Here is a 27,433-nt window from a genome sequence, read left to right as displayed (position 1 = left end):
AAATGCACCTGGATGGGTATATGAATAGGAAGAATTTAGAGATATGGGCCTAAATGGGACTTGATTGATTTAGGATATCTGGTCAGCATGGACAAGTTGGACCAAAGGGTCTGTTTCCATGCTGTACCTCTCTGACTCAATGTCACTGTTGTTAGATAGCAATTCTTCCTGGGATTTGGCACATTTTGCAATGGCACTGCTGATGGCATTTGTCCAGCTCTTTGAGTTATCTGTAATAGGTTGTCCCAATCTCCAAAGCATATAAGAATATGTGGCTCACTGCTGCTCCTTAAATGATGTCCTTAGCATCAAGTTTGAGAGCTTGGCTCTCAAACCCTCTTTTTCTCAGTCAGTTGAAGGCTGAGCTGACACACTGGAGGCAATATTGAATTTTGTTGTGTATTCTGTTTCTACATCAAGAGAAGACTTTTGGGATAGTCCATATTTTGATTTTAACTTGGAACATTGTGCTGTGGGAGCTGGTAAGTTCATTAATTTTCGTTGTTTAATGAGGCTTATTTTCTCATATGCTTCAGTTATGGATCTGGTTTTGTCATAAAACCCAACTTCTGTCACTGTCCTTTTATGGCATTAATTTCCTGTGATTAGCTTACCACCGTTGTGACTGCAATTTCCTGAACCTGTCTGGATCTTAGTTTTTCAGCTTCACTGGGTGAAACAGGGAAATTAGAGTGGCTGGAAAAGCGCAGCAGGTCAGGCAACATCCAAGGAACAGGAGAATTGACGTTTCGGGCATAAGCCCTTCTACAGCATTCCTGAAGAAGGGCTTATGCCCGAAACGTCGATTCTCCTGTTCCTTGGATGCTGCCTGACCTGCGCTTTTCCAGCAACACATTTTCAGCTCTGATCTCCAGCATCTGCAGTCCTCACTTTCTCCTCCAAATTAGAGAGTGGGCAAAGGATGGAAGCCCACTCACTTGGGCCACAGAAGTGACATGGGGGTTATGAGGCTATGTTTATGGATGGCTGGATTGGGCTACATTTGGCCCTTTTTTGCACTGCAGCGGTGGGAATATGCATTGTAACCTGGTGCCCCACCAAACTTCCTCTACCTTGACCTACAAGACTGCTGACTCTCTTCCAAAAAGTTAATAGCTGATTTACATAATCTAGGCTCCTGGAACTAGAACAATTTAAACAGAGCCCTTGAAATGTGGGTAGGGGTGTAACAAGACAAAGATACAGATGGAAAATTGCTGAAAATGCAACTGACTTCACTGAGGGATGAAAAAGGGGCTAGGGCTGGCTTAAATCTTTGGTTTAATATTTGAACAGCTTGCCAGAATTCAATAAAATGATTACGATGTTACATGTAAATAAAACAACAGATATGGAACAAGGGGGAGAAGGATGAAGCATCCCAAGTTATTTACATGTTAATGTTGTTCCTCACTCTACTGAAACCAAATTTCCTTTGAAACCAGTGCCTTTGTGACGTTAAATACTTCCAATTCAACACGTGTCATTGTAAATTTACACTTGTATCTTCCACAGTCACTGTAGAGTTCACAGAACACCTCAACATTTCAATTCTTCCTGATTATCACAGACCCAGTTTTCAGTCTTTTAAATGTGTTCCATTGTTGTCAATTGGCTGTTTGTGCTGTTGCTTCCTGTAGCTCAACTGCAATTTAAACAGCAGGTAAACTAACTCTTTCCATTTCCACGAAATACCTGACCCTCTTCCTGACCCCGATACAAATTTATTCCATTTTCAGCCAGTGTACTCCTCCCTTGCAAACCTCCAGCTTCCTTGGATTCTCTGTCCTTACAAATTAACATCAGATAGTTCCCAAAATTCCTGAATGTGGTGTTGCTTTCCAGATCTGGCAATTTTCCAACACTTTGAATGCTTCTAATTAAGTTTCTCCTGTCCATAGTGCTTCGTGACTGACAGATGTGAATTAGACTTTTTGTCTTCTGTCTATGCTCTATCCAGATGACAGACACATCTTTTACTGACAATGTCTTGCCTTGTTCTACCTTTAGCAATGACGCATCATCTTATCCCTGCTGTCAGCTCAAAATCCCCAGAGATTCCTTTGTGACCCTTGGTCTCACTCATTCACTGTCGCACTATGATGGCATATCTGCAGACTTGGCTTAGTTTCTACATAGAGTCATAGTCATAGAGATATACAGCGCGGAAACAGACATTCGGTCCAACTCATCCATGCCAACCAGATATCCAAAATAAATCTAGTTCCATTTGCCAGCATTTAGCTCTTATCCCCCTAAACCCTTGCTATTCATAGATGCACCTAGATGCCTTTTAAATGTTGTAATTGTAACAGCCTTCACCACTTCCTCTGGCAGCTTATTCCACACTCGCACCCTTTCTGCATGAAAATGTTTCCCCTTAGATTCCTCTTAAGTCTTTCCCCTCTGACCTTAAACCTATGCACTCTAGTTTTGAACTCCGGGAAAGAGGATCTTTTCACATGTGGCACAGATTTTCCTGCCCATCTCATCTACTGTGTCTGTTGCTGTCAATGTGGTCTCCTTTACATTGGGGATACAGGATGCCATCTCGCGGAGCATTTCGGGAAACATTTCTGGGACACATGCACTAAATAATCCCATCGCCCACTTCAACTCCCCCCTCCCACTCCCAAGGACATGCAAATTCTGGGCCTCCTCCACCGTGAAATCCTAGCTACCCCACAATTGAAGGAAGAATGCCTCATCTTCTGCCTTGGGGCCCTTGAACCATATGGCATCTACATCAACTTCATTAGTTTCCAAATCTCCCCACCCACACCTCATCCCAGATCCAATCCTCTAAATTGGCACTTCCCTTTTGACCTGTCCTATCTGTCCATCTTCCTCTCCACCTATCAGCATCACCTCAACCTGTATCTACCAATTGCCTTCCCAGTTACACTTTTTGCCCCCACCCCCACCTTCTATTTATATCTCAGGTCCCTTCCCCCTCCACATTCCTGATGAAGGGCTTATGTTCGAAACGTTGAATCTCCTGCTCCTCAGATGCTGCCTGACCTGCTGTGCTTTTCCAGTGCCATACTTTTCAATGCTGACTCTGTAGCATCTGCAGTCCTCACCTTTCTCCAGGGAAAAGACCTTATCTATTCACCCTATCTATGCCCCTCATTATTTAAAGACCTCCATAAGGTCACACCTCAGTCTCTGACATTCCAGGGAAAATAGCCACAGTCTATTCAGCCTTTCCTATAACTCAAACCCTCCAACCCTGGCAACATCCTTGTAAATATTCTTCTGAACCCTTTCAAGTTTCCCAACATCCTTCCTATAGCAGGGAGTCCAGAATTACATGCAGTATTCCAAAAGTGGCCTAACCAATATCCTCAAGATGACCTCCCAACTCCTACAATTGCACTGACAAAGGCAAGCATACCAAACACTTTCTTCACTATCCTGTCTACCTGGGACTCTACTTTCAAGGAATGAACCTGCACCCCAAGGTCTCCTTGTTCAGCAACACTCCTCAAGACCTTAGCATTAAGTGTATAAATCCTGCTCTGATTTACCTTTCCAAAATGCAGATCTCACATATCTCAATTAAACTCCATCTGCTGCTCCTTGGCCTATTGGCCCATCTGATCAAGATCCCATTGTATCTTAGGATAACCTTCTTGGTTGTCCACTACACCTCCAATTTTGGCATCACCTGCAAACTTACTAACCATGTCTCCTAATTTCACATTCAAATCATTTATATAATTGACAAAAAGCAGTGGACCCAGTATCATTCCTTGTGGTACACCACTGGTCACAGGACTCCAGTGTGAAAAGCAACCCTCCACCACCACTCTGTCTTCTACACTCGAGCCAGTTCTATATCCAATTGTCCAGTTCTCCCTCCATTCTAACACTAATCTAACCTTGCTAATCAATCTACCATGAGGAACCTTGCCAAACGCCTTACTGAAGTCCATATAGATCACATCCACTGCTCTGCCCTCATCAATCCTCTTCACTAATTCTTCAAAAAACTGAATCAAGTTTGTAAGACATGATTTCCCATGCACAAAACCGTGTTGATTATCCTTAATCAGTCCTTGCTTTTCAAAATACATGTAAATTCTGTCCCTCAGGATTCCCTCCAACAACTTGCTCACCACTGATATAAGGCTCACCAGTTGAAAGTTCCCTGGCTTGTCCTTACCACCTTTCCTAAATTGCGGCACCACATTAGCCAACCTCCAGTCTTACAGCACCTGTGGCTATTGATGATACAAATATCTCAGCAAGGGGTAAAACAATCACTTCCTGAGCTTCCCACAGTGTTTTTGGTTACACCTGATCAGGTCATGATGACTCCTCCACCTTTATGCGTTATAAGACATTTAGCACCTCCTCCTCTGTAAAATGGACATTTTTCAAGCTGTCGTTGTCTATTTACCCGTATTCTCTACCTTCCATACCCTTCGCCACAGTTAACACTGATGCAAAATACTCATTTAGTATTTGGCCCATCTCCTGTAGTTTTCCACACATAGGTAGCTTTGCTGATCTTTAAGGGGCCCTATTCTCTTCCTAGTTATCCATTTGTCCTTAATATATTTGTAGCATCCCTTTGCATCCACTTCTACCATCTACTCTTTCTCTTGATCCTTTCACTGCCCCTATGTTGACAGACTAGTTCTCCAACAATGATGTCTGAATGAATTGTTTTACCCCTAACTAAACTTTGAGGTCAAAATATCAAAGATAGTTTTAGCTCTATCTTGGTGGACAGTTCAAATTACTCAGGTTACTTACCTGCCCTTAAGCTGCATGAGATTTTAACCTGTTGAAATAAGCAGATGGTAAGGTCACAAGTCCAAAGCTGTCAAGATACAGCTGCACAGAATAATGTATGTTTTCAATCGCATTACTGAAAGCTGATTGCAATTTAAACTTCCTGACTATTACCTTGAACCTTTTATAATCTGGATGTAAGAAAACTCCTTGTTGAAAGGACACCAGTTTATACAGCATGAGATTAGGATGCTGATTTGGTTGGACCATCATTCACATGGAGGTGCAGTTCAATGTCACTCAGATCTCAGAGCAGAAGAATAGAATCTGATTGTCAAGGGTTTGCCATGCAAATGCAGCAGATATTGCGAATTTTTATGTCTTTTATTTCCCAGTGTGAAATGTAATTAAAAATTTCTTTTGCCTCCATCAAACAGGGTCCTGTATGTTAATATATATACTGCTTCTGGCGCCCATAAACACATCACATGCCAAGCCCAAGTAATTTTCTTAGTTTAGTTTCTGGTGTAACTCTTAGCACAGTCTGGATGATTTAATAAATGCTGTCCATTAGGAGAATGACATTCAATGGTAGACATGTTGTTCTGAGGCTTGCAAGCATGAACTGGCTGAGCATGCTTGGCATGCTGCCTACTGTCAATGATCAATGGGAAATTTTTTTAATGTCCATTTGCTGCATTCTAGTGCTGATGAGGCAAGAGGAAAAGCTTTTATTACTTGTCCCCTTTTAGCGTGACTTAGCTTAGCTTCAGTGAACGGTTTCAGGATGTGATTTTTTTTTTCCCTTCCAACAGAGAACACATCAACTGGCAGAATTAAAATAAGGTTTGTAGTTAAAATGCCCTAACCTCTCTTCTAGAGAAGCAGTGAACTTGTAATTATTTGCAAACCAAAACAATGGTCTGGTGTGACAACTGGGTTGCTTATCTTTATTCCAATTTGCTACCAATTCCACCCTCCTATCCTGCCACTATCTGGAGCTAGTCAGACTGTATGGAGCTTTGTATCAACACTAAATTAATGTTTAGGCTTGGCATCTTGTTCATTGCAGAGGTTGTGTAATTCCAACTCCATATTATCCTCTACATGTCTATGAACTCCACTTTGTTCTTGCTCAATCATTTTTCCACTGAAAAATCCTTGCTGTTCAAATTTTTTTCCCATCCTACATCTCTACAACAAACTATCTGCCACTAACATGCGTCCATGCATACTTGTAACCTCTGAAATTTACAATTTCTCAATGGTCTTCCACGCTTTGGGGGACTCCAATAGTAACTGTTAAGATTGCCTAGAGCTTAAGCAGCATAAAATGACTAAGTGATATAAAATGGGTGGGAAAGACTTTTAGCTGAAACAGGAGTTTCTATAGTCTGCTGTTTCAAATCAAATTATAAGCCAGAGTCATTAGATGTGTATATAAAATAACAGGCTGTTACACAGAAACAGATATAGCTGCTTGGTGGAGCTACCTATAGTAACGTATTCTTTTCTATACCAAAGTAGTATAACAAAATATAGCCACCTATTGAACATCAAAATGGAGTTTTAAATTTACAGCCATTATGGGATATAACTGTTTTTTCCAGAAAACTCAACTCAATCTAAGGCAGATTGAAGAGACTTTCCCTTATCAATATGCAGTGCTGTCTAGAATATGTTTGAATAAGATATGTCATGAAGGCTCAAAGGTAATTGATAGTGGATCTTGTAAACATAATGAGATCATGAGTTGGCTGAAAGCTGTACATGTTCTGATCACACAGTAACATAATGAACTTGATTGGATGTGTATATAATCAATTAATAACATGATTGGTTTGTAACAGCCAAACGTAGGCGAACAGCAAATGTATAGCAAGTGTATATTTCCCTTTGTTTGCTGGAGAAGTTCCTGAACTGCCAGAGGCGCTCTCCCTGTGGCTGCACAATAATAAAACTGATGATGAAGAGGACCTGGAGTTGAGTGATTCATTTAGTCATTCCACCCCAACAGTAATCATGCACGAGCAGGAAGAAAATCCATCCTTCCCTCCATTGGTGACAAGGTATTCAATTGCCTGGAGTCAAGATTAGAGTGGTGCTGGAAAAGCACAGGAGGTCTGGCAGCATCCAAGGAGCAGGAAAATCGAAGTTGCCCGAAACGGCGATTTTCCTGCTCCTCGGATACTGCCTGACCTGCTGTGCTTTTCCAGCACCACTCTAATCTTGACTCTAATCTCAAGCATCTGCAGTACCCATTTTCACCTATTCAATTGCCTGGATCCTACTTTCTAGAATTCCGTCCTTAAATGGTCCTGCCACCCACTACCATCTATTCTTTTTTAAAAACCAGTACAGAACCTCATTTCTTTAGGTCAGGATTTTGTGACCCCTCCCCATATTCATGCCTTGGCTTGTTCTGTTTTTCATTCATTTCAGTTGTCCTGGAATTTTATTTACAACAAAGTTGCTGTATTAATGCATGTTCTAATTCCTCTGCATCCTATTTTATTCTGCTGAGATATGTTATATTGACTTGGCCTCTGGAGTAAATTGCACTGAGCATTATTTAACACAAATGTTTTATAATTATGCCCACTGAACACACACAAATCAGTTATTCTTTGGTTCTAACAAGAGAATAGGATTATTGATGGTACTGCAACTTGCATTTGGTAGTCTGTTGTTTCAGCAGAAATGTATTGAACCATTTCTCTCCAGATTTACAAACTACACAAACACAACGAACAGGAAAGAAATAATAGTTAGTGTAACATCTGTTGCAAGAAAAAATAGCTGACAGCATAATATTGGGTGCTACCAATGATAACACAACAAAGGGTATAAACAGTTATCAACATTACTTTAGAAGGTACACTACAGATAATACTTCATTAATCTACCAACATGTGGGATTATTGAAAGAGCACTGCCTTGGATCAGGGTAAGTGATGACTTAGTGGTATTATCGCTAGACTATTAATCCAGAGGCAAACCGTGTCCTGGGGACCTGAATTTGAATCCAGATGGTGGAATTTGAATTCGATAATAATCTGGGAAATAAAAGTCTAATGATGACCATTGTCGGCTGTCAGGAAAAACCCATCTGATTCACTAATGCCTTTAGGGAATACAATTTGCCATCTCTATCTGGTCTGGGCTATATGTGACTGTAGACGCTGGGCAATCAGGCAATGGATACTCACCTAGCCATATCTCATGAATGAATAAATGCCCAAATTCAAAGCTTCACCCATTGCAAAAAATCTCAACATTGCAGTTTCACTGTGCAGTAGAAATGGATGATTATTGTTGTTGTTTTTTGTTGCATTCATGGAAAGCACAATATTTAAACAGAATGACTAACTGTGAGGTGAGTGCCTCATACTAGAAGCTATAAAATAAAGTCACCATATAGCCTACCAGACCATAGGGTTGATTTTCCAACTGTATCGTCTTGAGACTTTCCCTGTTCTTAACATCTATTCATCAGCAAATAAAGGTAAGTATGCCATGGGTTACTTAATCATTTTATCCACCTGTCCTGAAATCTTAAATACACTAAGGTCCCTCTGATCCTCAGTGCTATCCAGTGTCTCCTCATGTATTCCCTTCTTTATCCTATTCGAATGCATCACCTTGCATGGAGCTGGCTTGAATTCCATTTGCCACTGATCAGCCCATTTGACCAGCTGCGTATATCCTCTGCAATCTAACGCTATCTTCCTCACTATTTATTACCCATCAATTTTTGTATCATCAGCCGCCCTTGAGATTTAAACTCTTCAAACATAGGATTTGTTCCTTTTGTGCCCATTTGTTCCTTTTGACCTGTGATAGTTTTGTAGAACTGAGTTTTTTTTTTTGTCCTTTTTTTTTGTGAATGCAAATGAGTGTTTGGATTTAAAGTGGATATTGGATAGGTTTCGTTAGTAGTAGTTAATAAATTGTTTTATCAGTTGTCAAATATATGTTTGATTATAGTAAAGATTGCTTTTTGTTTGTTTATTAAACCTATTGAGGGTTTCTTTTGTCCAAAAAGTCAATCAAATTCAGGGAAATTAACGTTTTTTTGTGATTCAGTTAATAATTTGTACATTTGTGATGACCCATGGGTGTAGTTTGGCTACAAGTGCATTTCTCCCATCTGGGTCATGATACCATTTTAAAAAAAACCTTAAGGTGAAATAAATTTGCTCAAGTATGTGACCATGATGCTGTCTACAGCTAATTGGCTTGAAATTGTGAGTGCTAATGAGCCCAAAGCTGAAGTCATGGGCATATTTGAATCAGGAGTCCAGAACTTTGACTCTAAAATTAAGCCCCCATTTCCAGAAGTGGATCACTCTCTTCCTTAATCTTAGCTGCATTAGAAATTGACATGTTTTTTTTTTCTCTGCCTTGCTTTCTGAAATCCTCTTTCATTTGCAATAGTGGACAGGGAAGTTTAAAATCCACCATCAGCCTTGTCTGCAACATTGTTATTGACTTAGCAAAACTACAAAGCAGAAAAAAACGATTGTTACGCTATCCTAGTTTGAAATGTGTTGGTATTTCAATGAATACCCCTTGTGCTTTGAGCTTTTAACTTCTGAGAAACATTTCTGTTCTAGTGCTCTTAAAAAGATTTTTTTTCTTTTCTGTACAATTGTATTGACAGGAAACAAAAAAATGCTGGAGAAACTTCACAAGTCTGGCAGCATCTGTGAAGAGAGAAACAGAGTGAGCGTTTGAAGTCTGTTATGACTCTTCCTCAGAATCCTTTGAAAAGAATATTTGTTCTTTCCTTTTTGTTTTTCTTTTGGTTTCAGTGACCCATTTTGGGATACCGTTTCACATGTTCCAGCTTATTATTCAACACCTCATCCTAATAAGACATTTCAAATGTGAGTCTAGATGGTGAGTGTTGGCAGATTTTTCAGAAATGGGAAAGATGAAACAAAACTCTATCATTTCAGCAAGTATTCACTTGTCTGCCTTGTCCAACAAGGATTACTGGAGTCATAATCTAGACAGAATATTTTTATCTGATCATTTTATTTTTTTGCCCATCAAAACAAAATGCTGATGCCAATTTTTGTACCCTGTGACCACCTGAGCTCCAGACTAAGCAATTTGGAATGAGCCTCTTTAAGTTCTATCACATTTTGTGCATTTAATGGCTGAAGCAGGAATTTAGCAAGCTCAAGATAACCAGACAGCAAGAACCACTGGTAGCTGAAATCACCAGAATCTAAAACATGCTGAATTCTGAACGTTGAGTCACCAGACTCCTAAGCTGGTCAAGGAATATTAGGTGTGCATGTGAGAGCAGTCAATGTAATGTGATGTTTATTAATTCAGTCCAACTAGGAAAGAACAATGTTAATAAAAAATACGCAGGTCAAATTGAGGTAGATTTTAGATAGGAGAAAGTGAGGACTGCAGATGCTGGAGACCAGAGTTGAAAAACGTGATGCTGGAAAAACACAGCAGGCCAGGCAGCATCCGAGGAGCAGGAGAATCGACGTTTCGGGCATAAGCCCTTCTTCAGGAATGAGGCTGTTGTGCCAGGCGGGCTGAGATAAAAGGTAGGGGGGAGGGGATTTTGGGGGAGGGGTGCTGGGAATACGATAGGTGGAAGGAGGTGAGGGGGGTGGGGGCGGAGAGGTCGGGAAGAAGATTGCAGGTCAAGAGGGTGGTGCTGAATCCGGGGGTTGGGACTGAGAAAAGGTGGGGGGAGGGGAAATGAGGAAGCTGGAGAAATCTACATTCATCCCATGTGGTTGGAGGGTTCCTAGGCGGAAGATGAGGCGCTCTTCCTCCAGGGGTCGTGTGGTCCGGGTCTGGCGATGGAGGAGGCCAAGGACCTGCATGTCCTTGGCGGAGTGGGAGGGGGAGTTAAAGTGTTCAGCCACGGGACAGTTGGGTTGGTTGGTGTGGGTGTCCCAGAGGTGTTCCCTGAAACATTCCGCAAGTAGGTGGCCTGTCACCCCAATGTAGAGGAGACCACATCGGGTGCAACTGATATAGTAAATGATGTGTGTGGAGGTGCAGGTGAATTTGCGACGGATATGGAAGGATCCATTGGGACCTTGGAGGGAGGTGAGGGGCGAGGTGTGGGCGCAAGTTTTGCACTTGTTGCGGTTGCAGGGGAAGGTGCCGTGAGTGGAGGTTGGCTTGGTGGGGGGTGTGGACCTGACGAGGGAGTCGCAGAGGGAGTGGTCTCTCCGGAACGCTGATAGGGGTGGGGAGGGGAATATATCCCTGGTGGTGGGGTCTGTTTGGAGGTGGCGGAAATGATGGAGGATGGTACGATGTATCCGGAGCTTGGTGGGGTGGTAGGTGAGGACTAGTGGAGTTCTGTCCTGGTGGCGATTGGAGGGGCAGGGTTCAAGGGCGGAGGTGCGGGAAGTGGAGATGCGGTGGAGAGCATCGTCGACCACGTTGGAGGGGAAATTGCGGTCTTTGATGAAGGAGGTCATTTGGGTTGTTCGGTAGTGGAATTTGTCCTCCTGGGAGCAGATGAGGCGAAGGAATTGGGAATATGGGTTTTTACAGGGAGCAGGGTGGGAGGAGGTGTAATCCAGGTGGCTGTGGGAGTCGGTCGGCTATATTCCCCTGTCTTGTGGTCCAGACTGGAGAAGTTGTCACTGCTCTCCCTGGAGAAGAGACGATTCAGGTGAGATTTGATAGAGGTATTCACAATCATTGACAGTTTGTACAGAATAGAAAGAGGAAGCTTCCCATTAATAGAAGGACTGACATCAACTTGAGTGAAAAGCAAGTGGAACAATTGTGCAATCCTCATGGCAACACTCTAACCATTCGGAATTGACTTGACACTTTTGAATTTAAACTAAAGTTTGAAAAATAATTCTTCCCTGGTGCCATGACCTTGTGCAAATATGGAAGAACAGGTAAGTATATTTTCAAAATATTAGAGTTGCTTGAGCAATCATAGGCTGTTTCTCACCTGGTGAGCCAACTAGCAAGAAGCCAAAGGAGAAAACAGCTCATGGGTGGAAAAGCAATACTTGGATGAAAATAAATGGTCAGCTTCCAAATTCTGGGTGGGGGAGGACAGATAGAGATTTGAGGCAATAGTGGAATGAGCTGATTTGCACTTGAAAAGAGTTGTCACATATATGATGGGTTGTATAGCCTCCTTTAGAGTTGTAACCATTCTATGATTAGATCTCTTTGAAAGTGGACCACTTTAACATTAGGTAAGAGGTTTGGTTCGAACTATAAATTTCTTCATTATGCAGTCTAAAAATGCAAACAAAACATAGACTTATTATGTCAAGAGAAATGAGTTCAATTAGCATCGTCTTCTTAGGCTAGTCTACTGTCAGTAAGCTTTTTACTTCATGAAAAGCATGAGCTGAGAGTTAATTTCTCTCCTCCAGCCATTTGCTGTCTGTTTCGCTAGTTATTATAATGTTTCAAGAAACATTTCTTCTGATATTTGGTGACATCAAAGGAGTTTGCTAAAACCAGTGTTCACAATGTCTTCTTTAAATGTCAGATATTGAACTGAACACACCTGGCCTTGTTTGAAATATGTGCAAAATGACTACTCTTATGCATTCGCATTCTCTTTGGCTGGCTAGACATCCATCACAGCATGGGGCCTGTACAAAATTCTGACCGATGCTTTCAGGCAGTTTTTGCTTAGAAGGAGCGTCCAAAGAAAATCAGCTAACATTTCTGGGGAAGAATAGTTTCTAATCCATTGTTGTTACATTCTTAATACGCTTTAATATTCTCTTTTTCTCTGCAACTAAATCTTTTTTAAAGAATTTATAGATTCCCCTTCAACAATAGCTCTTGGAAAAGAAGTTCACATTCCAACTTCCATGTGTGAAAGGTTTTTTTTTAATGTCTCTTTAAATCAGTGCTTGAATGGTGTAAACCCTTCTTTTGTCCCATATTATGAAATTGAATATATATCAATACACATGAGACTCTAGTTCTGCTAGCTATTTCTTGCAAATGCTGTGACAATACGATGTGCAATAATATCATGCACTTTCTTTCATTTCCAAACTGAGCAATTGCTGCTATTTCTTGAGAGTTTTTGCTATTCTGGATAACAGTATTATACATTAAGCAAAATTTATTCAGTCTATGGATGATTTCATAGTGCCTTAAGGTCACATTCCATAATAATATGATACCAACAAGATGTTTCATACCAATTCACACTGTGGTCTTAAATGTGTTGTGCTCCAGAGTTGTGTGCATTACATGTGATCTCATCACTTCAGTTGTAGTGGATCATTTAATCATCAGTCTCTTTTCTCTCTCGAGCAATTGGGAATAGAAACATTGAATCACATAGAAGTTTACTGCACGGAAGGAAACGATTTGCACGTCGCTTCCTTTCGTCCATATGGTCTTCAACCCTTAAGAACCTATTCAACTCCCTCGTCAAATTACTTTTGGAATTAGGATTCCTCATCTATTCAGGCAGAGTGTTTCAGATATTGGCAATTGTTTAAGTGAAATGAATCCTCCTCATCTTCCCTCTAAATTTTTCATCAGTGACTCTAAATCTATGATCTCTGGTTACAGCAGCTACTGTCTTCAGTCTCTGTCACAAACTCCATGTCCTCACTAACCACTCCACCTTTCTCCTTGGGAACTGTCTGGGGGCTGAATCACATTGTTTGCAACATTAGACTCATATCTGAATACAAGACAGCAATCCTACCACATATCTGCAGCATATAAAACCACCATTTCATACTTTATAACGTCACTAAACTTCAATCCTGCTTTACCTTCTGAACCTCTCATTCATGCCTTTGTTACCTTTAGATTTGACTGTTACCCATGCACGGAGTGGTGCTGGAAAAGCACAGCAGTTCAGGCAGCATCCGAGGAGAAACCTGCGCCTCACCACCTCCCTCACCTCCATCCAAGGCCCTAAAGGAGTGTTCCACATCCATCAAAGTTTTACCTGCACATCAACCAATATCATTTATTGTATCTGTCGCTCATGATGCGGTCTCGTCTACATTGGGGAGACTGGACGCCTCCTACCAGAGTGCTTTAGGGAACATCTCTGGGACACCCAAAACCAATCAACCACACCGCCCTGTGGCCCAACATTTCAACTCCCCCTCCCACTCAGCTGAGGACATGGAGGTCCTGGGCCTCCTTCACTGCCGCTCCCTCACCACCCGACACCTGGAGAAAGAACGCCTCATCTTCCGCCTCGGAACACTTCAACCCCAGGGCATCAATGTGCACTTCACCAGTTTGCTCATTTCCCCTTCCCCCTACCTCACCCCAGTTCCAAACTTCCAGCTCAGCACCGTCCCCATGACCTGTCCTACCGGCCTATCTTCTTTTCCACCTATCCACTCCACCCTCCTCTCTGACCTATCAACTTCATCCCACCCATTGTATTCTTTGCTACCTTCCCCCACCCTCTTCCCTGACCTATCACCTTCATCCTCACCCCCACTCACCTATTGTACTCTCTACTACTTTCTCCCCACCCCCACTCTCCTCTCATTTATCTCTCCACCCTTCAGGCACTCTACCTGTATTCCTGATGAAGGGCTTTTGCCCGAAACGTTGATTTTCTTGCTCCTTGAATGCTGCCTGAACTGCTGTGCTTTTCCAGCACCACTCTACTCCAGAATCTGGTTTCCAGCATCTGCAGTCATTGTTTTGACCCTGTTACCCATGCACTCCTGGCCTGTCTTCACATTCCAGCTTTGAACAACTTGAGGCCATTCAAAACTGAATTTGGCATGGTGGTCTCAGGGTTCAGATAGTTTAGTGAGTTTATGATGTTTTGTTGTTGTAGCTCAATAGACTTGGTTTCTCACTGCTTCACCACTGAGAATCATATGAGAAAGGACCTGACTTGTGGGTAACAGTATACAGACCATTGTATGTAGCTGCACTCTTTCTATTATAAATTATAAGTTAGAGTTTCTTTGTTTTCTTCTGTGAAAATGATTTGACTGAAGTTGCAAAGTGAAACTCTTACATTGCCATTGAGCAAATGAAAATTTCTAATGCATTCTGACATGCTAGTCTGTAATTCAGATGAACCTCAACAGCATAGGTTAAATTTCCCTACTTGCTGAAGTTACCGTGAAGGATTCCCTTTTTCAACCTCTCTCCTCACTTGAGGCAGGGTGATCCTCAGGTTAAACCATCACCAGTTATCTCTTTATCTGGTAGAGAGGCAGCCCTATCATCTGGTAAGATTGTGGCAAGTTTACTTGCTTTGGCAGAATTTCTAGCTTGAAATTTTCATGTGGAGTTTAAAAAGAATGATACACAACCACCAGGTGGTGCCAGATGCATGAATTGGAAAACTTGTTGAAAATAAGCAGGATGTGGAGATGTTGGTGTCGGACTGGAGTGATCAAAGTCAGAAGTCTCACAACACCAGGTTATTGTCCAACACGTTGATTTGAAATCAAAAGCTTTCAGCGTGCAGCCCCATCACTAGACGAAAATAAACAGGCAACATATCTGCAGGAGGAAAGAACAGACCAGCTATGAAGGAAGTCAGTGATGAATACACGAAAAACAAAGATCAAAACCAGCAGGTTCTAACTTTTAGTATAATGCATTTTAGGGGACTATTCTCCAATTTTGGAAGGGATAGCATTCACAGGCCAGATATGGGTTGACCAGATGTTGATTCCTCTGACTTTTATTCTAATGTGTCTACTCAGCAGCTCAATATTCTCTTAACTTTGTTGAATAGTGCTCCACATTGGGTGAATATATTCGAAACAGTTTTGATGGCACTGTAAAAGAAGAACATCCAAAGCCCTTTGGTGAGGTACTTTCTGAACTGGAGTTATTATCGTAACGTAGGAATTCCTAAGAGGAAAAACCTTTTAAAACTTGTGAATGATACATACTGGTCTGACTTCTTTTGTATATCTCAGAACAGTGCTCCAGTAAAACCAATATAGTCACTTTCAAGTATTACTTTGCTTTTTTTAAAACATTTTTTTTTTCAAAACTTGAGGTTGGTGATGGAAGGGCGTAATTTTAAAATGGAAAGCAAGAGGGAGTTTGAGGAAGGAAAGTTTCACCCAGAGATGGTGGGGTTCTGGAATGCACTGCTTGGGTTGAGGCAGGGACCTCACAACATTTAAAAGTATTTGGAAGAGTATTTGAAGTATAATAACAATTAAGTCTATGGGCCTAGTGTGAGAAAGTGGGACTAGTAAATGTAGTAGTTTTTTCAATACAGACTTGATGGGCTGAAGGGCATTCTACTATACTATCTGGTTCTATGATTCTTTGATTCCCAGCAGTGTGCATAGCATTGCCAGCTGCTTCTGATAGGGCCCACATAACTCAGCAGCTTAAGATAAGGGCCCACATAAGTACTCACTCTCAGCACCCATTGAAAGCACCCACTATGAATACCCAGTGAGAGTACTCCTTTATTTCTACACTGCGGTGACAGCCAGGGCCTTTTGCTCAAGTCTCTAGTGTGGGACATGCGGCCAGAATATTTTGACTCCAATGGAAGTGGGACCTGACACCGATATAAATGGACATGTACTTGGAAAAGAAGAAGAAGAAGCAGAGAAGTCTCAAGGATTACTGGTCAACATGCCTTCTTCAACAGACATTATCATAGAACTTTACATGGAGAAGGACATTATTCAGTCCATCACACCCATGTGCCAGCTCTCCAATAAGCCACACAATTAGTCCCAATTCTCTGCATCTCCTCAATATGGCATACGTTTAATGTTAGCAAAAAATATCAACACATCCAAAATGTAATGGTCTTTCTGTACTGCTATTGTTAGCCCTTAGACTGGGTGGCACGGTGGCTTAGTATAGCCTATATAGCACTATAGCCTCACAGTACCAGGGACCCGTGTTCGATTCCAGCCTCAGGCAACTGTCTATATGGAGTTGCATATTCTCCCTGTGACTACATGGGTTTCGTCCAGGTGCTCTTGTTTCTTTCCCCAACCCAAAGATCAGGTGAATTGGTCATGCTAAATTGCCCATAGTGTTAGGTGCATTTCTCAGGGTTAAATATAGGATAGGGAATGGGTCTAGGTGGGTTACTCTTCGGAGGGTCGGTGTGGATTTGTTGGGTCGAAGGGCCTACTTCGATAGTGTAGAGAATTTAACCTCTGCAAATGGGGCTCTCAGCCTTAGGTTGTTTGAAAGAGTTAAACATGTAAAATACAAATAACAATTGAACCTGCAGTAGCTTCCGAATCAGTAGAGCTCACAGGTTTGCAGCTTCACCAGACAACACATATAGGAGAATGAGAGAGAGAGAGATTAAAGGAATCACCTGATGACACTGATGCCATACATGTGAGCACCCAATGTATCTTCCCCTTCGTAAGAGAAATATATAGTTTAGATATTTCAGAGTTAATAAAAATCAAGCGTGGTGAAATACTGAAATTTAACCAAAGCTAAACATATAAATTCAAGGAGATACTAAAAAGACAAGAGGCCCTTCAATTAAGGTAGGGGTTTTTACAATTTCTTCCAGACATATGAGCTGTGATTGGTGTCTGATTCTGCAAGACGTTTGTGTGTTGCAATTGATATTTGTTTTAAAGTCTTTTGATGGTTCAAAGAACTGCTGGAGATCTGTTTATAGGTACCTCATCAGCGTATATCAACTACTGATTCCTGCAGTATGACAAGTCTTCAACTGCGCATTAAGATTCAAGAATTCATCACAATTATGCATGCTTGAAGAAGTGGAATGAGCCAAACTGATATTATGTGTTTCACTGTTTAAGTTCTGTCACATCCTTAGTCACTCCAAGCTGTCACAGACTCTGCAGGTACAACCTTCTAAGTTGATGTGGGGTATATGACCTTCCGACATCAATTGTCTACAAATCAATCCAGCTCGTAACTCAAGTTCTTGTCCCCTGAATATCAATTCCACTTGGACAGTTAGCTCATCTCAAAAGGCAAAGTAGTAGAACATAGAACATAGAAGAATACAGCGTAGTACAGGCCCTTTGGCCCTCGATGTTGCGCCGATCCAAGCCCACCTAACCTACACTAGCCCACTATCCTCCATATGCCTATCCAATGCCCATTTAAATTCCCATAATGAGGGAGAGTCCACCACTGCTACTGGCAGGGCATTCCATGAACTCACGACTCGCTGAGTGAAAACCTACCCCTAACATCTGTCCTATACCTACCACCCCTTAATTTAAAGCTATGCCCTGTCGTAATAGCTGACTCCATACGTGGAAAAAGGTTCTCATGGTCAACCCTATCTAAACCCCTAATCATCTTGTACACCTCTATCAAGTCACCCCTAAACCTTCTTTTCTCCTCCAATGAAAACAACCCCAAGTGCCTCAGCCTTTCCTCATACGATCTTCCTACCATACCAGGCAACATCCTGGTAAACCTCCTCTGCACCCATTCCAGGGCCTCCACATCCTTTCTATAGTATGGCAACCAAAACTGCACACAATACTCCAGATGCGGCCGCACCAGAGTCTTATACAACTGCAACACGACCTCAGGACTCCGGAACTCAATTCCTCTACCAATAAAAGCCAGTACGCCATATGCCTTCATTACCGCACTATTTACCTGGGTGGCAACTTTCAGAGATCTGTGTACATGGACACCAAGATCCCTCTGCTCATCCACACTACCAAGTATCCGACCATTAGCCCAGTACCCCATCTTTTTGTTACTCTTTATTGAGATATTTAGACATCTCTGATTTGATCCCAGTTCAGTCTTAGAGAATGATAACTACAGTTCCTGCTGAGCTGATTCTTCTATTACAGCGTGATCAAATTCCTTCCACATAACCTTTAAGTTACTTGTACACAGCAATGGACTTGATGCTACTGACTTGTCAAGCCTGATTCAAAACTCTCCCTCAACTTGTCCTAACCCATCAGTGAATGGTCAAGAATGTTTCCAAATTGGTTAATGCTTTGTAGATAATGAACATGCAGACTGTTACTCCAGTAGATGGTGCTCTGTTCATTTTATCTCCTCATTGTCCCTGCAATACTTGCCACGTTATCCTTTGGTAAATAAAAAAAAATGCTGCGAGCAACAAATAAGATCCTAGTGTTCCTCTGCTGACCAGGTCAACAGTGAGGCTTTGTGGAACTTCTTGGATCCTTTGTTAAAAAATGGAATTCACAATGGAATGCTGGTCAGAAAGACTAATTGTTGTAAATCCACTATCCCTTTTGATGTCAGACATGGTGTGAGGCAGGAGCATGTCATGGTCCCTATATTCTTTGCTATCATTTTTTCTGAGCATTTAATGAAAATGTTAATGAAATGCACGTGCAGTTCAGAACACATGATAATCTCTTCAACCTGTATCGGAGGTGGTGAAATGGGAATTGTTGTGTGCTGATGGCTGTGATCTGTGCCATATTCTGAACACAACCTTTATTGAACCACAGACTGTTCTTGAAAACCGGCTGGCAATGACGGACTACTATCGGTTTAAGAAAGACATTAACCAATACCAAATTTTGACTATGCCCCTTTTATTTTAACTGTTGACAATATCATGCTAAAGGCTGAAGATAATTTTACCCTTTTCATAAGCACAATCTCCAGGAGTACCTGCATTGTAAGTGAAGTCGCAAATAACTTTAGATGAACTAGCTCCCTGATTCATCCTGAACTTATTTTTCTTACAGAGAAACAAAGTTTACTTCTAAACTCAAGACCTGATTGAAAAGCTGAGACTGCTGGACCTGAATACTTCCCTTTCTAAGTGAATTTCCTGACTGGGAGACCTCAGTCAATCTGGATTGGGAATAGCATCTCCAACACCACCACACTGAGCATGGGGGCCTCCCAGGGTTGTCCCCTGCTGTTCACCCTGCTGACACACGATTGTGTAGCAATGCACAGGTTGAAACACATCATCAAGTTCGCTCTTGATACGACTGTAGTGAGTCTCATCAGCACAAACGGCGAGTCAGTATACAGAGAAAAGGTTCAGCGGCTAATGGACTAGTGCAGAGCCAAGAACCTGTCTCTGAATGTGAACAAGACGACAGAGATGGTTGTTGACTTCAGGAGGGCATGGAGCAATCACTCTCCACTGGTCATCAACGGCTCTCCCGTGGAGATCGTAAAGAGCACTGAATTTCTTGGCGTACATCTGGTGGAGAATCTCACCTGGACCCTCAACACCAGCTCCATAGGCAAGAAATCCCAGCAGCATCTCAACTTCCTGTGCAGGCTGAGGAAAGCCTAACCAACTCCCCCCTCCCACCCCCAACATCCTCACCACATTCTGCAGAGGCTTCATTGAGAGTACCTGACCTGCTGCATCACTGGCTGTTTCGGGAATTGCACTATCTCAGATCGTAAGACCCTACAATGGATAGTGAGGACAGCTGAGAGGATCTTCGGGGTCTCTTCCCTCCATTACAGACATTTACACCACACGCTGCATCCACAAAGCTAGCAACATTGTGGAAGACCCCACACACAGCCCTCACTCAAACTATTCGCCCTCCTGCCATCTGGCAGAAGATACCGGAGCATTCAGTTTTTCATGGCCAGACTGTGCAACAGTTTCTTCCCCCAAAACATCAGGCTCCTTAACACAGAATGATCGGACTCTTTCCCATCTGAAATTCTTTGCACAACTTTGAATTGCTGCTAGAAAAATGTCTATTATTTATTATTCTTCTATTACACTGTAACTTGTGTGTTTTGCACTTCTTGTGCACTTTATGCCGTGTTCGATTGTGCAGTTTATGCTGTCCATGTAGCACCCTCTTTTACTGTATCTGTTAGACCTAGTAGAAATGACAAGTAAAAAGCTACTCTCTCTACTAGTGTTTCCAGAATTGAAATTGAAGAAAAGTTCTTCTTAGATTCTTTTGAGTTTAAGACAAAGTTAATGGTCTGAGATGATTACTGTACCTGACATAACCCAACACAGACATCTTTCTGTTAAAACTTTAAGGATTTGCAGTCATCTGTTTTTTTGACAAAATTCTGTATTTCTGAACTCTTTGAGCTTCTTCTTAAAAGAAAGCCCTTCACAAAAGTAACCGACAGCCACTTACACTTATTTTAAAATACAAATTGCAAGAATGATATTAATAATATATGCAAATTAAACACCTTATATCACAACTGGCTTGGAGACTTTCTTTCTATTGGAGAGTTCCTTGGTTTATCTAGTCTTTAGGACAAGAAGCCTGGAAGGGGTGGAGGGGAAATGGTGGAGCCGGTCAACAGATAACTCAAGCCATTCTAGAAAAACCACAAGCAATATTCTACAAAATCCTTCAAATCCACATGCACATCCACATGACCTTTCTCAGACCAACCTCCCCAGTGTCAAGGCACTGGGTGTGGTCAATCAACTACATTAGATGGCCACATTGTCTCCATGCCTGAAACAAGACTTTAAAAACAAATTGTCTATTCATAACATCATCATGACACACAGTTATGTGGGGAAAACACTTCAAGTACATTCACAAAGCCTCCCTAAAACATTCAATGTCCTCACCAACTCATGGGAATCTCTCATCCGAAACCCGTAATTTGTACAAGAAGCATCCACAAAGGAACCAAACATTCTGGATGTCTCTGACAGGCCGAGATGAAGACCAAGTAGGGGGAGTGCGTGGAATCTATAGCATCCCACCCATTTGCTTTAGGAAGCACCAGCTGCACCACCTGCGGCAAGGTTTGCAAATCCAATATTGGACTATTAATCAGCTCAGGAACCACAACAACAAAGTGGCAGTAAGTCATCCTCAATCCATAGGGACTGCCAAGATCAACAAGAGGTTTGACCCAAAGAAGAGCATTTCCGATTGACCCAGGTGAAATATTTGATAAATAAATGCTGAATTGCGATAAACACATAATGAGTTTGGGTAGCATAGCTATTTGTCAATCAGATTAGTGTCACTATTCATTTATAAATATTGTGTTGAATAAAGGATACTGCAGCAAGTATTGCTATAATTCAGCTGTGATCTTCTGATTCATTCTTAAAATTTATGGCAGTCAGCAGAAACTGAAGATCAATTGTAGTTAGCACCGAGGCCTCTGGTCTTTTTCTATTGTACATATGGAACACTTTTCTTCCATTTTACTGCTGATACCACGTTATTTCTGTCACTTTGCAATTGCTTGCAGAATAGCAGCCGTCAAGCCTTTAGGTCAACAAACCAACTTTGGGAATACTTATAATACTGTGGACAAGTCAATAACTTGATTCTGCAGTTTGATTCCCACTGGTTTACAATTTTCCACTAGCTTTGATGCAAAGCCACAAGTTTTGCTGATGACTTTTCCAGGGAAACAGCCAATTCTGGAGCAGCAGAGTTAGTTCTTATCTGGTCTGATCAATTGCATTATGAGTCATTCATATTAAATCAGAAGAAACTAAGTGCATGGCATGTCCATGTGCACTTGTATCATGGGAAAGCTACAACTTGATCCATTAAAGTAACTAAAAGGCTAAACAATGTGGGTGCTGGAAACCTGAAATAAAAATAGAGAGTGCTAGAAGTGTTCAGCAGATCAGGAAACCTGTGAAGGGAGAATCAGGGTTAATGCTTCAGACCAATAACCCTTCACCAGGAAGCCAAAGTTAATAATGTAATAGGTTTTAAGGCAGTGAAGTGGAAGGAACATCAAACATGAACTAGGTCCATAACCTTGCTGAAAGACAGATGCGGTTAAGTAACAAGCACTGGTTCTGCAGGGATGAAGGGAGTAGTAAAGGGACACGTGAAGTAACAAAAGACACTTCTAGAGGAGGTGGCATAATGATAATCAACAGTTGTCAAGAAGGAAAAGCAAGATTAGAATTGAAACTTGCAAATAAAAGGACAAAAAATGGTTCCGGCGATTACGATCTGAAATTGTTGAATTACGTATTGATTCTGGAAGGCTGGGTTGCCTGATCAGTAGATGAGGTGTTATTCTTCAATCTGATATACATTGTCCCTAAAACAATGCATGAGGCTGAGGTCTCAGAAGGCAGCATGAGGTCCGGGTACAGAATCAAAATGGTGGATGAAAGGAAACTGGGGTCATGCTTGCAGACTGATTGGAGTCATCCCAAAGTATGATTGCCCCAATGTAAAACAGACTCCAATGTGAACAGCAAATATAATACATACCATTGTATGTCCCCATGAACTGCTGGAAAAAATGTCTGGGGCCTGGGAAGGTAAGACAGAGGCGGTAAAAGGACAAGTGCTGCATCTACTCATTTGCATGGAAAGATACCATGAGAAGGGAAGATGTTGTTGGGTATGTTGGGTGTGATTGAGGAGTGTAGCATGGTGCCACAGGGAAACTATTCCTCTGGAATGCTGAAAGGTGTCCAGGGGGCAGTGGGGAGAACAGATGTTGCATAGTGGCAGCAAATTAAAGGGGGTGGAAATGGGAGAGAATGATCCATTCATTATGACGGTTACTTTGATGGAAATGAGGACAAGAGAAACCTATCATAGTTCTGGGTGGGAGGAAATGGAGTAAGAACAAGAATACAGGGCTCCATCAATCACAAGGAGAAAGTGAGGACTGCAGATGCTGGAGGTCAGAGCTGAAAATGTGTTGCTGGAAAAGCGCAGCAGGTCTGGCAGCATCCAAGGAGCAGGAGAATCGATGTTTTGGGCATGAGCCCTTCTTCAGGAATGAGGCAGAGCCTTATTCCTGAAGAAGGGCTCATGCCCGAAACGTCGATTCTCCTGCTCCATGGATGCTGCCAGACCTGCTGCGCTTTTCCAGCAACACATTTTCAGCTCCATCAACCACAAGCCTTGAGTGAGGGAAAAGGAAGATCAGAAACATCAGTGAGGAAGTGTAGTCAAGGCGGTTGGAGAAATCTGTATCAGAGAGCTGCAGTTTGACCTTCATGTACAGTATTATTCACCAGGCAACAATAGCAAACCCTTATCAACTCTCCTTGACGATAATCTTTGAGTTGGACCTGAGAAAATGAATGCTGCAATTTCAGAGTGAGATATGTTAGAGTAGATGAGGGGAGAAGAGACACTGAAATCCCAGATATCATGCTGACAGTTCTCAATGAAAAATCAAGATATTTACCTAGATATTTTGCTTATTATCAACACTGCACAGCATTTCCTTTGATTTGGAAAGTAATTTGCACAAAAATCAAGGTATGTTTACATTACATCTTTAGTGAAGAAAAATGAAACAAATTGTGTAGAAGGTGCAGGCAAATGTCAATGTAACAGATGATGTTTGGAGGAAGTTGTGCTACAGAATCAGAATACTTGATAACGTAGTCAGCCAAGGCTTCAAATGAAAAAGGAACTTACTGATTTTATTTTCTTGAAGTTTTCACTCCTTAGGAAACACTTTCCCATGAATATTTTAGTGAGCAACCTAGTTTATTTGCACCGGCAGCAAAGAGTTGAAATTAGAGATTGGGTTTCTGCTTCTAGTGTGAATTCACTTTTGCATAATTGCATTGCAGAGTACAGTTGCTATGTTGCAGTTAATACCAAACTCACTTGTGTGTCCACTGGGCAGCAGAGAAATAAGCTTTGTTGCCACTCTATGTTTTTTTTCTGCCACTTGATCTTTCTAATCTCTTGTTATAAATATGAAGAATTAATACACAAAGGCAAAACTGTGACAATTACTGAGCAATTACTAGCTGATGTACCTTTTACACTCAATTCCTTTGGTTGCTGACAATTAAAATTTGTTGCCACCCTGCGTTGTCCTGCATTAACTCTGCAGCATGCCAATACCACCCAGCGAGCTGGGTGCAATCCCGTTGCTATGGCAGCTTCAGACAAAATGGTAAGGGTTTCAACCTGCTATTCTAAATTTTTTTAATAAAGTGTCCTTATTTGAAATTTATCAAAGGTTAAATTTAAACTTCAACCAGTTTCCGAGTCTGTTCAGGAGGGAGAAGGTTCAGCATTTCAGAAGAGAAAAGCAAGTGATTGGTTTGGCCTTATTGACTTCCATCATGTGTGCATCAGACTTAAAAATGTCATAGAGTCATAGAGATGTCCAGCATGGAAACAGATCCTTCAGTCCAACCCCTCCATGCCTTCGACTGGTTTTGACAACAAGCTGCAATGGGCAGTAGTTGTGATCAGCTTGCTAATTAGAAAGAACAATCTAAATCTTTATTAAAAAAATTAAAAATTGCAAATGCTGAAAACCTGAAATGAAACCTGAAAGTGCTGGAGAAACTTGGCTGGTCCGGCAGCAGCTATTGAGTGAGAAAAGCAGAGTTAACATTTCAAGTTCAATATATGAGGAACTTGCATTGTTTGACATAGGAAATGGGGAGGTAGTGGAGGCTTAAAAACAGACAAATGGCCCGGGCCTGATGAATTGCACCTCTCACCTGTAGGAGGTGAGGCCGGGAATTGCCGGGTATCTGACACAAATCTTTAAATTCCTTTTTGGCCACGGGGGAAATGCCAGAAATATGGCAGGTGACTAATGTTGTTCTACTTTTCAAGAAAGGTGATCGGGGTGAACCAGGAAATTACAGACCAGTGAGTCTCATGTCAGTGGTAGGGAAATGATTGGGGAAAAGTCTGAAGGAGCAAATTTGGAAACCAATTTGGAAAGGCATGGGTTAACTAATGATAGTCAGCTTGGCTTTGTCAGAGGGAGCTCATACCTAACTCATTTGTTAGAAAGTTTTGAAAATGTGATCAAGTACCTGGATAAGGGAAGTTCAGTTAATGTAGTTTACATGGATTTCAGCAAAGTTTTGCCAAGGTTCCACATGGGAGACTGATCGAGAAGGTTAAAACACATGGAATTGAGGGAAACTTGGCGAGAGGGATCAGAAACTCGCTTAGTAATAGGACACAAAGATTAGTGGTAGAAGGATGATCGAGTGACTGAATGCCTGTGTCCAGCAGTGTACCACAAGGACCAATACTGGGACCTTATTGTTATTATATGCATAACTGATATAAATGGAAATGTAGGAGGAATGTTAAGCAAATTTGCAGACAAAATTGTGATTGGTAGAGTTGAGATGGTTGTAGATTACAGGAAGGTATGGATGGATTGGTCAGATGGGCAGACCAGTGGCACATTGTATGTAACCCTGATAATTACGGGTGATGAACTTTGGAATAAGAAACAAGATGAGGGAGTACTTAATGAATGGCAGGACAGTGGGTAGCTCAAATGAACAGAGAGATTTTGGGGTAATTATTCACAGATCCCCGAAGTTGGCAGACTACATGAATAAGGTAGTTAAGAAGGCATATGGGACAATTGCTTTCATCAGTTGTGGCATAGAGTATATGAGCAAGAAGGTAATGTTGGAGTTGTACAGAGCATTGATCAGGCCATAGCTGGAATACTGTGTGTAGTTATGGTCACCCCACTACAGGAAAAGTATGAATAACATTAGAGGGGGTACAGAGGAGATTCACCAGGATGTCGCCTGGGATGGAGAAATTGAACTATAAGGAGAAATTGACTAGATAGGCTCGAATTGTTTTCTCTATAGCAGAGAAGACTGAGGGGGACATGAATGAGGTATATAAGATTATGAGGGTATGGACAGGAGGAAGAGAGAGCAACTGTTTCCCTTGGTAGAGGGTCAATAACAAGGGGCCATAGTTTTAGAGTAAAGAGGAGGAGATTCAGAGGGGATTTGGAAAAAAAGTGTTTTCACTTAGTGAGTGGTGGGAATCTGGAATGCACTGCCTGGGAAGGTAATAGAGGCTGGAAACCTTGCAATCTTTAAAAAATATTTGGATGAGCATTTCAAATATTATAACATTGAAGGAAATGGGACAAATGCAGGAAATTGGGATTAGCGCATCTTTATTGGTAGTTATATCAATGCAGACTCGATGGGCCAAAGGGCCTTTTCTGCACTGTATGACTCTATGAATCTATATGACTCTTCTGCAGAATGCAGTCACATTGGATTTAAAGCATTAGCTCTGTTTTCTCTTCACAGATGCTGCCAGATCTGTTGACCTTTTGTTTACAACCTAAATGTTAAAACTGTTAAAGATAAAGTCACCATTGTCCCACCATCTCATTAGAGAGAGACAACTGGTGGTGAGTTTATCACAAGTGTCAGCATGGCAAGACTAAGAAGCCACAACCTTCATGGTAACTTCAAGCCAGTGCAGAAATTAAATCTCCTCTGTTGGCATCATTTTGCATTGCGAGTCAGCCATTCAGTCAACTGAGCTACCCTGAGCTATAATGCACTGCCTTCATGTGTTTTGTAAGAAATAAAACAGTAACATATTATTAACAGCCAAAAACCAATATCAGAGCTGAATAAAGAATACATTTTCTTATTTTTAGAGCTGCACAACTAAAGCAATTAGAGACAACGAAAGCCGTGCAATCTCAGAGTTCCAGAAGTAAAAGACTGTATGAATTATGCCAAAGATAAAGAGTTTTGCACAGGTCAGTGATCTTAATGTTTCCCACACTTGTACTTATGACTATCTTTTAATAAGCATTTTCAAACTAGTAATTAGTATGCAGATTAAGATTTATATGCAGAGTTCTGACAACATTGTGGCTGTGTGTTAGTTCATTGACTCATAATCAGAGAAGCCAAGGATGAATCATAGACATAACAGATGTTTAAGCTTGGCTGCCCTTTATTTGATGAATTTTGCTGTTCTCATTTGGGCACTGAGATGTCAGGGGAATATTAACCCTGTGGCTTGTCCACAGCTCT

The sequence above is a fragment of the Chiloscyllium plagiosum genome, unplaced genomic scaffold (assembly GCF_037043375.1).
Source record: "Chiloscyllium plagiosum isolate Xiang-an unplaced genomic scaffold, Cpla_swu_hap1 HiC_scaffold_15, whole genome shotgun sequence".
Classification (NCBI taxonomy): domain Eukaryota; kingdom Metazoa; phylum Chordata; class Chondrichthyes; order Orectolobiformes; family Hemiscylliidae; genus Chiloscyllium; species Chiloscyllium plagiosum.
The sequence above is the reverse complement of the archived record's forward strand: the minus strand, read 5'-3'. Positions refer to the sequence as shown.